Raw genomic sequence first — 13389 nt, 5'->3', positions numbered from 1 at the left:
TATAATAGGGAAATCCTAGCCAAACACTACTAGAGAAGCCCTAGGTATGACAATCAATAATACGGAAAAGTGTCAAAGGGCACCATCGGAAATATCCCATACTATTCCCATTGATGTCCAAGGATAGAAATGTCAAAATGACACTTCCCAATCCCAAATCATACCTATTCAATCACATTCTCAATTCAATTAACATACACAACCGATATCTCATCATATAGAAATATTCACATAAACATGATCAATCGCATATGTAACTGACAAGAATAAGTATTCATAATCAAGAGAATACATGCACATGATACTACTGTATTTACAGTACTTGCATCAGTAATATAATAATAAGAAAATACATTTATGGTAGTGAATCTAAGAGATCCCAAAATAGAAACTAAGATTCACGCAATCTACGTAATTATGGAAATAATTGTCCTTACCTTAAATGGCTTCGATGAATATCCCAAGATCAAAGAGAGTGGTTCCAAACTTAGCAAGTAAACCCTAAACAATCATAGATACATAATTAGGAAAGAGGCCTAAAAGATTGAAGATCAAACGAATCAAATCGGACCAAGAACACAGCTACTGTCTTGCTTGGTCGATTGGGTGGTAGCTTGGTCCAGTCGACCAAGCAATCGACCACCTGAAATAGTACAAAGCAGAATTGTGGTTTTTGATCCGAAACACTACGAAACTTGGAGAAAACCTCTAGAACAATAATATAACACTAAAATAGCATAGATTAGACACTAACAATGATTAAAAAAAACACTACTTACTAATTTGGAAACATGACTTTCTAATTTGGTAAATTCATAGTTTTTGATGAAAACATGCTATGAATCCAAAGGAAAACTAGAGATGATAGGATCTCATTCTAGTCGAAGCAAGAGATCATACAAGAAACCATCACGCATAACAAATCTAACATGCTAGGAAATTAAATTGAAAGAATGATCATGGTTTCATGAAGATTTCACAAGGATCATGGCGAAGATCAATATGAATATCATAAAACCTTAAGAATGAAAGAGATTGTAGAAGACATGGTTGCAAGGATGCAACATCTTCTTCATAGTCTCAATCACAAAGAATAAAACATAGTGAGAGGAGATCAATACAACACAAGAGAGATTACTAACCTTTGATTGAAGAATAGGGGATGAGAAGCTTGAAGTCTTGCAAAGTTCTTCACAAACACCAGGAGAGGCTTTGAGAGAGTCTTCCCACGTTCTTTGAGGATTTTAGAAACAAAGGAAGCTAAGAAACTCATAATTCTATTATATAGAGCACCAACAGACCTAAACATAAGATCTTGGCAGATTCTGACCTTGTTGATCGATTGGCCCAATCGACCACCCAGTCGACCAAGCCAGTCAGGAAGGCCAAGACAGGGAATTGAAGGTCCAAATCAAGTCCAAACCTAAATGAGCTTCTCCCAACACAACGTATGACTTACCTACTATAGAGAAATGCCTTCAAATCTTGTCTAACTATACTTCATGTGAAACCCGACCCTAACCTTGACTCGGATACTCTTTGTCTGTAGGTCCGAAGACTCGAAGTAGAAGTGAAAGTCAACTATGGGCCATATTGGTAGAAGACATAGTGTTCGACTCTAAACTTATGGAGATTGAAGATGATGCCCCATACTTGAAGACAGTGTTGGATATAGAGAAGAGACTACGCCTTGATGAAGAGAAGATTAGTTGATGACCATAGAGCTTGGTGGGATATGATTTAAAGCCATTTTTCCATGCTAGGTATGTTATAGAATATGTGTTTAAAGTTTTGTTTGATTACGAGTAGTGGAAGACCCTCAAATCCCTGTCTTTGGATTTGCTGTCTGCCTGGGTCAACTACTTGAGTCGACTGGGCCAGGAGGCTACCCAGCCAATCGACCCAGAGATGCTGAACTCAAGCAGAATCTTCTGTTTAGGTTATGTTGCTATATATACCCCATGACCTCGTGATTTTAGTATCCCTAGCCTCCAAAGCACTTAGAGAACGAAGGGAAACCATCTCCAAGCTTCCAAAAGTGTAGAAGAAGATCTAATCTTGCAAACTTGCTAGTTCTCTCTCTTGTTCTTCAATCAAAGGTTAGTATTCAATCTTTTGTGTTCTTGATTCATTCTTTCCATGATCACTCTCATCTCTGAACTGAGATTATGATGAAGATGCTGCAACCTTGTAGTCATATCTTTACAATCTCTTTTCATTCTCTTAAGCCATGATCATCTTATTCATTCTTAATATGATTTTTATGATTTCTTCTTAAACTATGATCATATTCTTATTTTGATTTATCCTAGCATTTTAGATGCCTCTCCATGATTATTCATACCTCTGATCTACTGTGTTCTTGTACTAGAATGAGATCTTATCATCTCTAGTTCATCTCTTTCGTTCATAGCATGTTTCCAATGAAAACCATGATTTTTACCAAAATAGAAACTATGAATTCAAATTAGTAAGTAATGGTTTTAATGGTTGTTTGATGTCTAAATTATGCTTTTTAGTCTTAGACTACTGTGTTAGACATTCTTTCCAAGTTTCGTCGCATTCCGGATTGTGTAGCATAGGTTTCGGATCAAGATTCTATTCTTGGATTCGGATTTGCTCTTGGGCAGGCTGCCTGGGTCGACTGACTCAGTCAACCCAGCCAATCAACCCGCAAGAACAGAATCTGATTTCTTCGTCCATTTCGATTCGATTGATGTTTATTCTTTTAGGACTACTTCCTAATGATTGTGTGATGCTATTCTAGGGTTTATTTGCTAACTTTGGATTCATCCTCTTGTCCGTCCGGAATATATTCGAATCTATTTAAGGTAAGGACAGTTGTTACCATATTACATAGATTGCATAGATTTAGTTTCTAATTTGGGAACTACTTAGATTTACTACTGTTATGTTAGTTTCTATTATGATATGAATGCTGCAAGTACAATAGGATTTTATTTCCTTATTTACTTTATGTACTTGGATCATGTATGAATACTTATTCATGTATGTTGCTATTTATTTAATCTTGTCTTATTATACTCTTTCATATGATGAGATATCTGTCGTGGATGATATGACTGAATTATGATTGTGATTGCTTAGGTATGATTTGGGATTGGGAAATATCTTTTTGACGTTTCTGTCCTTGGACCTCATTGGGAGTAGTATGGGATATTTCCAATGTTGCCCTTTGACACTTTCCCAGATTATTGGTTTTCATACCTAGGACTTGTCTAGCAGTGTTTGGCTAGGATATTTCCCTGTTATATCAGACCCGATTAGGAAGGGTATTGAGACCGAACGACCTGTTGTAGCAATGGGGATTTATGGGCCCTCAAGACCGGTAACCAACCCGTGAGGGGACATGAATCACATTGTGGGGGCCATGTATGGGTTGAGTTGCATACGGATAGACTTGGGCTCATGGGCGTTCAAGACCGGTAACCAACCCGTGAGAAGACATGAGAGCTTCCCGTTTACTATATGTGGATGACCTATAGGGTTGATGAGTCCATAGTCTGGGACTATGTTGACTCTAGTGTGCAGGATACCGGAAAGGATCGCCAGGGGCGAGGAATGGACGTATTTGGATCTGAGTTGATGTAACTGAGTAGATGACTTGCATTGGGCTAGGCTTGACCCTGACATGCGCCAATACTTAGACCAATGGTGATGTGACAGAGAGGTGACCTAAACCCCTAACCAAGGAATGTCCAAGAAGGATGCAAGACCCAACTACCACCGGCAGACCCAAGATGCTAAGATGGCTGAGGGGGAGTGATTGAGACCTACCCAAAGAAGTATGGTGCTATGACTTAAAGCATGTCTTACCTATAGAGACCAGCATACATAGAGTTAGATTCTTACATGCATTGTCTGTCTCATATCATATCATATTATGCTTTGCTTATGTTATCATGTTATTTATGCTATTATGGAATAACTTGCCTTGCTGAGTTTCTTTTGAAACTCACTCCTTCTGTCCAACATCTTTTGTTAGATTATTCTGCAGGCCCTAATGGCTATGAAGCACAATATGAGGAAGCGCAAGATGAAGAAACGTACCATACGCAAGGTGTTGGCGACTATGAAGATTACTTTGAGGATTCCTCGAGTGGTCTCACTGGTTACCAAGATTAGCTATACTGTGGAGTGGTAACTTCTGAGCATTATTGATGAAGTCTATGTTTATGAAGACGTCCTTTACAAAGTAGAATAGACTTAGCTTAGTTAGATTATATCTTTCTTTCTTATCTTTAGAATCAGTTGTAATCTCTTTTGATTTTTGAACTACATTCCGCTGTACTTGTGAAGTGAGATTCCGCCTCACTCTACATTTGATTTTATATATCTATTGGTATCATTTCCGCACTCTGATGATTATCTTGTTACTTTACTTTGATTCATTTGAATAATATTGTTAACCTTGATTTAGTCTTGTTCTTGATTAAATTGTTGTGAATGTGGGAGGTTGATTTTATTAACTACTGGATGTAATATCCAGCCCTATTCTAACCCTGACCCTAACTCGGATCCACTGTTGTATTTAGGTCCGAAGACCCGAAGCGGTGGTAGAAGAGACTTATGGACCCTTCTGATTGATAACTATGATGCGAAGACCGAGCCCATGGACATTGAATGCATTGTCAGTGTAAGGAAAGTCTGCGCATCAGAGAAGATTGATTTAGTTGAAGTACTTAATGACCTCCCGTACACAATCCGAAGGTATTCCCCGAAACTAGACTTCTTGATTGAATTATAGAAGAAAATCTCACTCAATTGGACCTTGTCTAGCTTTCAAAACCCTACCTGAAGTTGTTGAACTAAACTTGTTTTTTTGCTAAGAAATATTTTGGTCGATCCTCTTTGGTCGATGCCATCGACCAAGGACCATCGACCAAAGTTTCCCAGTCAGCCAAGTTAATGATTCTATGGAATATTCTCTTTTCTAATTATAATAACCTCGAGCCTTAAGCCCTATTGCAATCATTTTCACTCCTGAAAACGTGGGGGGAGCTTCCCAAAGAAACTCCTAGGCATATGTGAAGGATACTCCACCAAAAACTCATTGTTGATCATTGATTCTTGCCTCCATCTTCAACAAAAAGGTATAAATCAGCATTCCACTCTCTATTCTACCTTTTTCTATTCTTTTCTATTCCTCTCTTGCTGTTGAGACATTGGAGATGGTGCTGCAACCTTGCAACCATCACTCCAAGTGTCCATTTATGCTTAACCCATGATCTTCTTAACCATCTATTGATGCTATGCCCCCATCTCAAGCCTAGCATATGTATTCCTTGGATTTCCTCTTAACATCATGCCATTTTGTACAAAACTGAGTTGTATGGTATGCTATGTTCATGTTTATCACTATTATATGATTCCAGTCGAATTTCCATAAGTTCCCCTAGCTATTGCATGCCATTTCTATGTCAATGCAATCAATCCCAATTCATGCCATGATGCTTGTCTCTTGAACTTGATAGCTCAAATTGGGGCTTTCTATTTAGACCATTGGATTATGTTATTTTCTTGATTTATAGTGTCCTCATACTGTTCTTAAGCATTCCTCCAAGTTTCAGATTGATCTGAACCCCGGAAAACAAATTTCGGATGAAAACCCCCAAAATCCACTATTTTGTCCCGAAGAGATTTTTGGTCGATCCTCTTTGGTCGATGCCATAGACCAAAGACCATCGACCAAAGTTGTTGTTGACAGCAACTTTAGCCAGTTTTGACCCATTTCACATCGGATCTTCCCGATTTTCTTCTCTAACTTAGTATTGATGTTTGTTTAGGGTCTTAACAATTCTTTTGGACCATTTCTTGGTATTCTCAATTGATCATCAACTCATCCTAAGGTAAGAATGCTTATCTCTATAAACATATAGGTCATCAACTTATGAAATGTGTTCTTACTTAAAGAATAGAATCTCTTGATTACTTTTAATTATCATAAGACTGTTATACATGTGTTAGGACAGTAGTATCGAAATTCTTATACTCTTGTCATGTTAAATTATTATTCCTGATTACTTATGTCTATGATTATTCATTTCAATATCATGATTTAACTTTTATTATGAAGATGTATTGGATGCATGAAAAATGATGAACTTGAATATGTGATTGTCTATGTATAACTTGGGATTGGGGAGTGTCCTATTGACACTTCCGTCCTTGGGCATCGGAGGGAATAATATGGGATGTTCCCGAAGGTGCCTATCGACACTTTCTCGGGTTATTGGATGACATAATAAGATTGTCTAGTTGGGTGGCTAGGACTGTCCTTGTCGTGTCAGACCCAAATCGGAAGGGTATTGAGACCGAACGACCCGTGGTAGTGTATGGTTTGATGGGCGCTCTAGGCCGGTAACCAATCCGTTAGGGGACATAAACCATGCTATGGATACCCGAAAGGGGCCATTTATTGGTAAGGTTGCAAATAGCTAGACTTGGGCTCACGGGCGCTCAAGACCAGTAACCAATCCGTGAGAGGACGTGAGAGTTTCCCGTTTACTATTTGTGGATGACCAAAAGGGTTGATGAGTCCGTAATCTGGGATTACGCTGACTCTAGTGTGAAGGATACCGGAAAGGATCGCCAGGGGCGAGGAATGGACGTATCTAGATCTGACTTGATACGACTGAGTAGATGACTTGCATTGGGCTAGGCTTTTCTGTGACATGCGCCAGTACTTATACCAAACGGTGATGTGAGAGAGCGGTGACCGATTCCCTTACCAAGGTTTTGAGATGACTTTACCTAATTTCCCTGGCAGACCCAAGATATCTTGTATGATTGAGGGGGAGTGACTGACAACCCAAAGAAGTATGGTGCTATCACTTAAAGCATGTCTACCATAGAGACTAGCATTCATAGAGTTAGAACTTATTTGCATCATATGTTCCATATCACATTGCATTATGTTATGTTTTGTATATGTATGATTTTAATTATGGAATAACTACCTTGCTGAGTTCTTCGAACTTATTCCTTTTGTACAAATGTTTTTAGATTATCCTACAGAATCCAAAGATTATGATGGCACCCCCTTCGAGACGGACTTTGATCCCGCATACTACCCTTTGGGTGGTATCTTCGGTGAAGATCAGAGTGTTGGTGCCGAGGAGGATTACTATTCGCACCAGGGTTAGCCCCACGATAGTGCGGGAGCGGCAGAACTGGGCTTTCTTCATCCACACCATTGAGGAGACCATCATTAGTACAGAAGAAACCCTAGCCTAGAGCCCCATTTCCCTGGTCTATTTATGGAACCATTGGACATGTAATTAACTTGTTTTGGATTATCTTTTGATACTTGGACTTGTAATTAACTTAATCATACTTCATTTCCGCTGCTCTGAGAGGGTGATTATCACACATTCTCTCATCTTTATGATCATAGTTATACTTTGATATTATCTGTTTTCTGCACTCTGATTTATTGAATCTTATCTTATTCATGATATTTAGTATTAGTTGTTTTTACCTTGATTATTATTGTTCATGATTATGTTATCGTGTATGTGGGAGGCATGGTCCCTCGATTCTTGATCCTTGGACTATGGATCACATTCCCGGGTTTGCCAGATGGGGTACCGGCTGGGTGGATGTGACATTGGATCTTGTGGACTGTGGATCACACACTCGGGTATGCCAGATAGGGTACCGGTTGGGTGGATGTGACACTTCAAGTCCATCAACTAGACTCATCTTCAACAAGGTGCAGTTTCCTTTCCAATTCTGAACAAGCTTCCAAGTATGGAACACCATAATCAACTTCCATGGGTTCTGGGTCAAACACCATACCTTCCACTGAGATGGCCCATAGTTGGCTTCTTGCTTTACTTGGGGTCTTCGGACCTACAAACAATAGGGTTTCCAGGTCAAGGTTAAGGCTGGGTTTCACAAAGAGTGGTGCGAGGTTTATTGAAATAGTGAAACTTCTTCTCTTTGGTAGACGTAGGTAGGGTTTTGCTGAACCACGTTAAATTCCTCTTCTGTTTTTTTGCTTGTGTTTCTTCTCTATTCGTGATTGTGTAACCGTTATCCCTAACAAGTGGTATTAGAGCTTGAGGTTCTGCGATTTGGTCATTTATTTTTGCAAATTAGGAATTGCAATAGGGTTTTCTTGGTGAAGAATAATCCGCAAATCTGATCTGTGAAAGATGTCGATTGGTCAATCATGAATTGATGTAGAGAAGTTCGAAGGAAATGGTTTCAAGTTATGGAAGCTAAAGATGGAGGCTTTACTCATGGATAGAGATCTGTGGTACGTGGTTGAAAACGATAAACCATCAGAGGCGGATGTGTCTAAGATAATGGAATGGATAAAAAACGATCGGAATGCTCGAAGTCTAATCTAGGTGTGCCTTGCTGATAATGTTTTGATGAACGTGGCTTCTAAAAAGATAGCGAAGGATCTTTGAACGAAGTTGTGAAGCCTTTATCAAAGCAAGTCACTTGTGAATAAGTTGTTTCGTGAAAGAAGGCTGTACAACCTGCGGATGAGTGAAGGTGATTCATTTTCTATGCATTTAAATGAATTTAATATTATATGTGGACAACTTGCATCTATAGATGTTAATCTGGATGAGGAAGATAAAGCTTGTACTTTACTTTGTTCACTACCTAACTCTTGGGAGCATATAATTATTTTGATTGGTTTTGGTGTTAGCAAACTATCTTTTAAGACTGTAGTAGCAGTCTTGTTGTCCGAGGAAATGAGAAAGATGGGTTCTGAAAGTACCATGATTGAGGCTCTAGTGGTTAAAGGGAGAAGCAATGAGAAAACTAACTATGGTGATAGAAGTAAATCTAGGGGAAGGTCTAAATCCCGAGATAAATCTGGAATCAAGTATTGGAAGTGCAAGGGTTGGACACATGAGGAAGAATTGCAGAGAAAAGCCAGATGAGGTATCATCTTCTGCTACAAAGAAGGATGATGACAATAGCATAAGAGATTTGTACATGGTAGGTAACTCATCTCAAAGTGATTGCAATGAATGGATAATTGATACTGGAGTATCTTTCCATATGACACCTCGTAGGAAATGATTTTGTAGTTGTGCGCCATGTCACAGGGGTATAGTGAGGATAGGAGATGACAAAAAACTTGATATAGTTGGTCGTGGGAAGGTGAGACTAATGATGAAAGATGGAACAATCAAGGATTTGCTTAGTGTAATGCATATTCCTGGTCTTACCATAAATCTTCTCTTAGTAGGAACTATGGCAGATGCTGGTTTCAATTTTAGCAGTGACAAGTATTCATGCAAACTAACTCATGGGTCCATGGTAATTGCTAGAGGAGAACGACATAGGAAGCTATGGAAACTACTGTGCAACATATTGTTCAATGGAGAGAGCTATATCTCTGAGTAGGTGGAGGAGGACACTTCAATGTTGTGGCATAGAAGGTTGGGTCATTTTGGTTGGAAGGGACTAGAGACCTTGACAACAAAGAAGCTAGTGGATGGAATGCCAAGATGTTCTATGGGATTTGATTTCTGTGAGCATTGTCTATATGGGAAACAGAAGCGGGTTTCATTTAAATCCAAAGGAGGTAGAGCAAAAGGCATTCTGGACTTGATCCACAATGACGTCTTTGGACATACACCTAGTGCATCACTTGGAAAATCAAGGTATTATGTTTCTTTTACTGATGATTTTCAAGATATGTATGGTTATACTTCTTGCAGAACATAGATATGGTGTTTAAAATTTTTCAAAAGTTCAAAGCCTTGGTGGAAAATCAGTTTGACAAAAAAAAATCAAAGTACTGAGGACTGACAACGAAAAAGAATTTCGTTCAACAAAGTATAACAAATTTTGTGCGGACAGTGGGATAGCAAGGTAGAATACACAAATATATACACCCCAGTAGAATGGAGTGGTAGAGAGGTTGAATCGGACACTCATGGAGAAAGCAAGATGTTTGATAAGCGGTGCAGGTTTAGTAGCTGAATTTTGGGCAGAAGCAGTAGCTTTTGCATGTTATCTCAAAAACAAGTCCCCTACATCAGCTTTGGAGGATCATACCCCGTTTGAAGCATTTTTTGGTAGAGTATTTGGTTGTGAGGCATATGTGCATGTGCCAAAGGAGAAAAGAACAAGTTTGATATGAAGTCAGAGAAATGCATCTTTATTGGGTACAAGGATGGTATGAAGGGATATAAGTTGTGGAATCCAGAAACTAGATGCATCTCTTACAATAGAGATGTTGTGTTCAGATAATTAAATTTGAATAAGATTTTTCCAGATGCTCCAGAAAGGCCACAGACAGTAACATTGGATGTGAGCTTTGAAGAACAGTCAATTAACACACAAAGTGGAGCAGAAAATTCAGATTTTGCATCTGTTGAACCTAATGAGATAGAGGATATAGATTTTGAAATAGAAGTTGAGGCTGAGGTTGAAGTAGTAGTTGGTCCAGGGTTAAGGAGATCCACAAGGGAGAAAAGACCATTAGAGAGGTATACACCTGATAACTATATCATTTATGCCAGTAATGATAATTATGCCATGAATATCATAGGTGACGATCCAAGCACAGTAAAGCAACAAGAAGCTCAGATGATTCCAAACAGTGGGAGGAGGCTATGAAAGAAAAAGGTTGGTGCAAATGGGGAGATAGAACACTACAAAGCTCGGTTGGTTGAAAAGGAATACTCTCAGATAGAAGGGGTTGATTATGGTGAGATATTTTCACCAGTTGCAAAATTAAATTCCATACGACTTGTTCTATTTGTCACAGCTACATATAATTTGGAGGTGGAGTAGCTGGATGTAAGGACTGCATTCATCTATGGTGATTTGGAAGAGGATATCTACATGAAGCAGCCAAAGGGGTTTGTGGTAAGAGGAAATGAAGACTTAGTGTGCAAGTTAAATAAGTCTTTGTATGGCTTGCAACAGTCTCCCAGAATGTGGTATTAGAAATTTGACTCATATGTCTTGAAGCTTGGGTTTGATTGTTGTGATGTTGATCATTGTGCCTATGTAAAAAGGTTAGAAAGTAACTTTGTTATTCTAACCTTGTATGTAAATGAAATGTTGCTTGTTAGGAACAATATGAAGATGATTGGCATAGTTAAAGGACTTCTAGCAGAGTAGTTTGAGATGAAAGATTTAGGCCCAACAAATCTAATTTTGGGGATGTAGATTGAGAGGGACCGTGAAAAAGGAAGGTTGTGGTTGAGTCAAAAGCAATATATTAAAAATGTTCTGAAGAAAATTCAATATGTCAAATTGCAAGCCAGTAAAAACTCCCATGTCTACAGGTTGTAAGTTATCAACTCTCCAGTGCCTCAAGACTGAAAAGGAGGAAGAAGAGATGGCATCAATTTCCTATGCAAGTGTTGTTGGAGTTTGATGTACGCCATGATTTGTACTCGTCCAAATATTGTCCAAGCAATGGGAGGATTGAGCAGATTTATGTCCAAACCAGGGAAAGAGCATTGGATGGTAGTGAAGCGTGTGTTTCGCTATCTTCGCTATACATCTGATTTTGAGTTATGCTATGAAGGCATGAAGAGCTCAAAGGGTCAGCCACCATTAGAGCTACAATGCTCTGTGGGTGCTGACTGAGGAGGTGACATTGATAGTAGAAGATCTACCAGTGGATATGTTGTTTCCTTATTTGGCAGAACTATCAGTTTGATGAGCAAGAGGCAAAGCACAATTGCCTTATCTACTATAGAGGCAGAGTACATGGCCTTGACACATGTTGCCAAGGAAGTGATTTGGCTGCATAAGTTGTGTAAAGAGCTTGGTTTTACACAAGGTGGACTAATAGTTGGGTGTGATAGTCAGAGTGATATATTCTTGGCCAAAAACCCAGATTTTCATGAAGGACCAAGCATATCAGCATACAATACCATTTTATAAGAGAGAAGATAGAACAAAAAGTTGTGATGCTAGAGAAAATTGACACAAAAGTAAATAGTGCTGATTTTCTTACCAAGGCAGTGAGTTCCGAGAAGTTTTAATGGTGTACAACTGATTTGGGTTTGAAGAAGCATGTGAAACATTCGCCAAGTGAGAGATTGTTGAATACGGCTTGTGCTTCACATTGTGTCGTAAGCGGACATGGGGATCCCGCTACCTGATGAGCAGGCGGGCATCTTGTATTCTGGGGATCCATGTAATTATAGTTGTAGTTGTAGTTGTAATTGAAACAGGATTTGGGTATTGGGTTAAAGTTGTAATTATATTGGGATTAGGTTTTAGGTTTCCATATAAATAGTCTCTGTGGGATAACCTAAGGAAAAGAAAAAAAAAGGCAAAGGGTAACATTTTGTGGATGTGAGAGTAGTGTGAGGTTTTTTGAAATAATGAAACTTCTTTTCTCTCTAGTGGATGTAGGCAATGTTTTGTCAAACCACGTTAAGTTCCTCTTGTGTGTTTTTGCTTGTGTTTCTTCTCTGTTTGTGATTGTGCATCCGTTGTCCCTAACAAAAACAAACCTACACAAGTACTCAAACCATTCCACATCTTTAACTTGAACTAAATGATGCAAAGTTGGGAAACTTAGCGAGATGCTTTGCAAACATGCTACCCTCTATTAGCATAAACTTTGGGATGAAAAATTGAAAATTTTGAAATGCAAACATAAGTACTCAAACTAGGGACATGGGTTTGATCTCCAGTTTGTGGAACTAGCTACGTTACATGGAAGATCTGTTGCAAGGTATTTGTCATTTCCAAATAACACCCACCAAATATCAGAATAATCGATGGCATACAAGAGATTCTATCTGATTAAATCTGCAGTCACGAAGCTAACCTGCTAACCCATGTCAAGCCTAAACCCATCGAAAATCTAGTCATATCAACATTCCTCAGGTCACACTTCATTGAGCCAACAATCCAATACTACCCCCACCAACTAACAGAAAACTCAAGAAATGAGGAGCCCAGATTGATGGCACAATAATTACTAATTCCCATGCCATCAAAATTGCTAATCCCGTCATTATTTCAGTACTACACATAGTCAAGGAAGACAATAATCACATCTCATGATCCTTCTAATTAAATAATCCAAAAATCCCTTTACCCCTTTACGTTTACCGTGTGAACAGAGGTTTTATGAGTTCGGTTCGGTCTGATGCAAACCAACCGGTCCATCTGGGCGGTTCGACTGGGTATAGTAAATGTAATTAAACGTGTATTCCATACTACCAGCCTATACGTATATACGGTTGTACAAAGAACCGGATATACAACCAGTTCAAAATCGTAAGAAGCTAAAAACCAACCCGCCCATTTCATTTTCATTTCTGCTTTGCGTTGTTGGCTGATCTCAAGTTACAACAAATCGCAGCAGAGAAGAAGAAGAAGAAGAGGAAGAAGAGGAAGAAGAAGCAGCGGTGT

This window comes from Hakea prostrata, unplaced genomic scaffold (assembly GCF_041222555.1).
Source record: "Hakea prostrata isolate BN-2017 unplaced genomic scaffold, UWA_Hpros_2 contig_84, whole genome shotgun sequence".
Lineage (NCBI taxonomy): Eukaryota > Viridiplantae > Streptophyta > Magnoliopsida > Proteales > Proteaceae > Hakea > Hakea prostrata.
Note: the sequence above shows the minus strand (reverse complement) of the source record.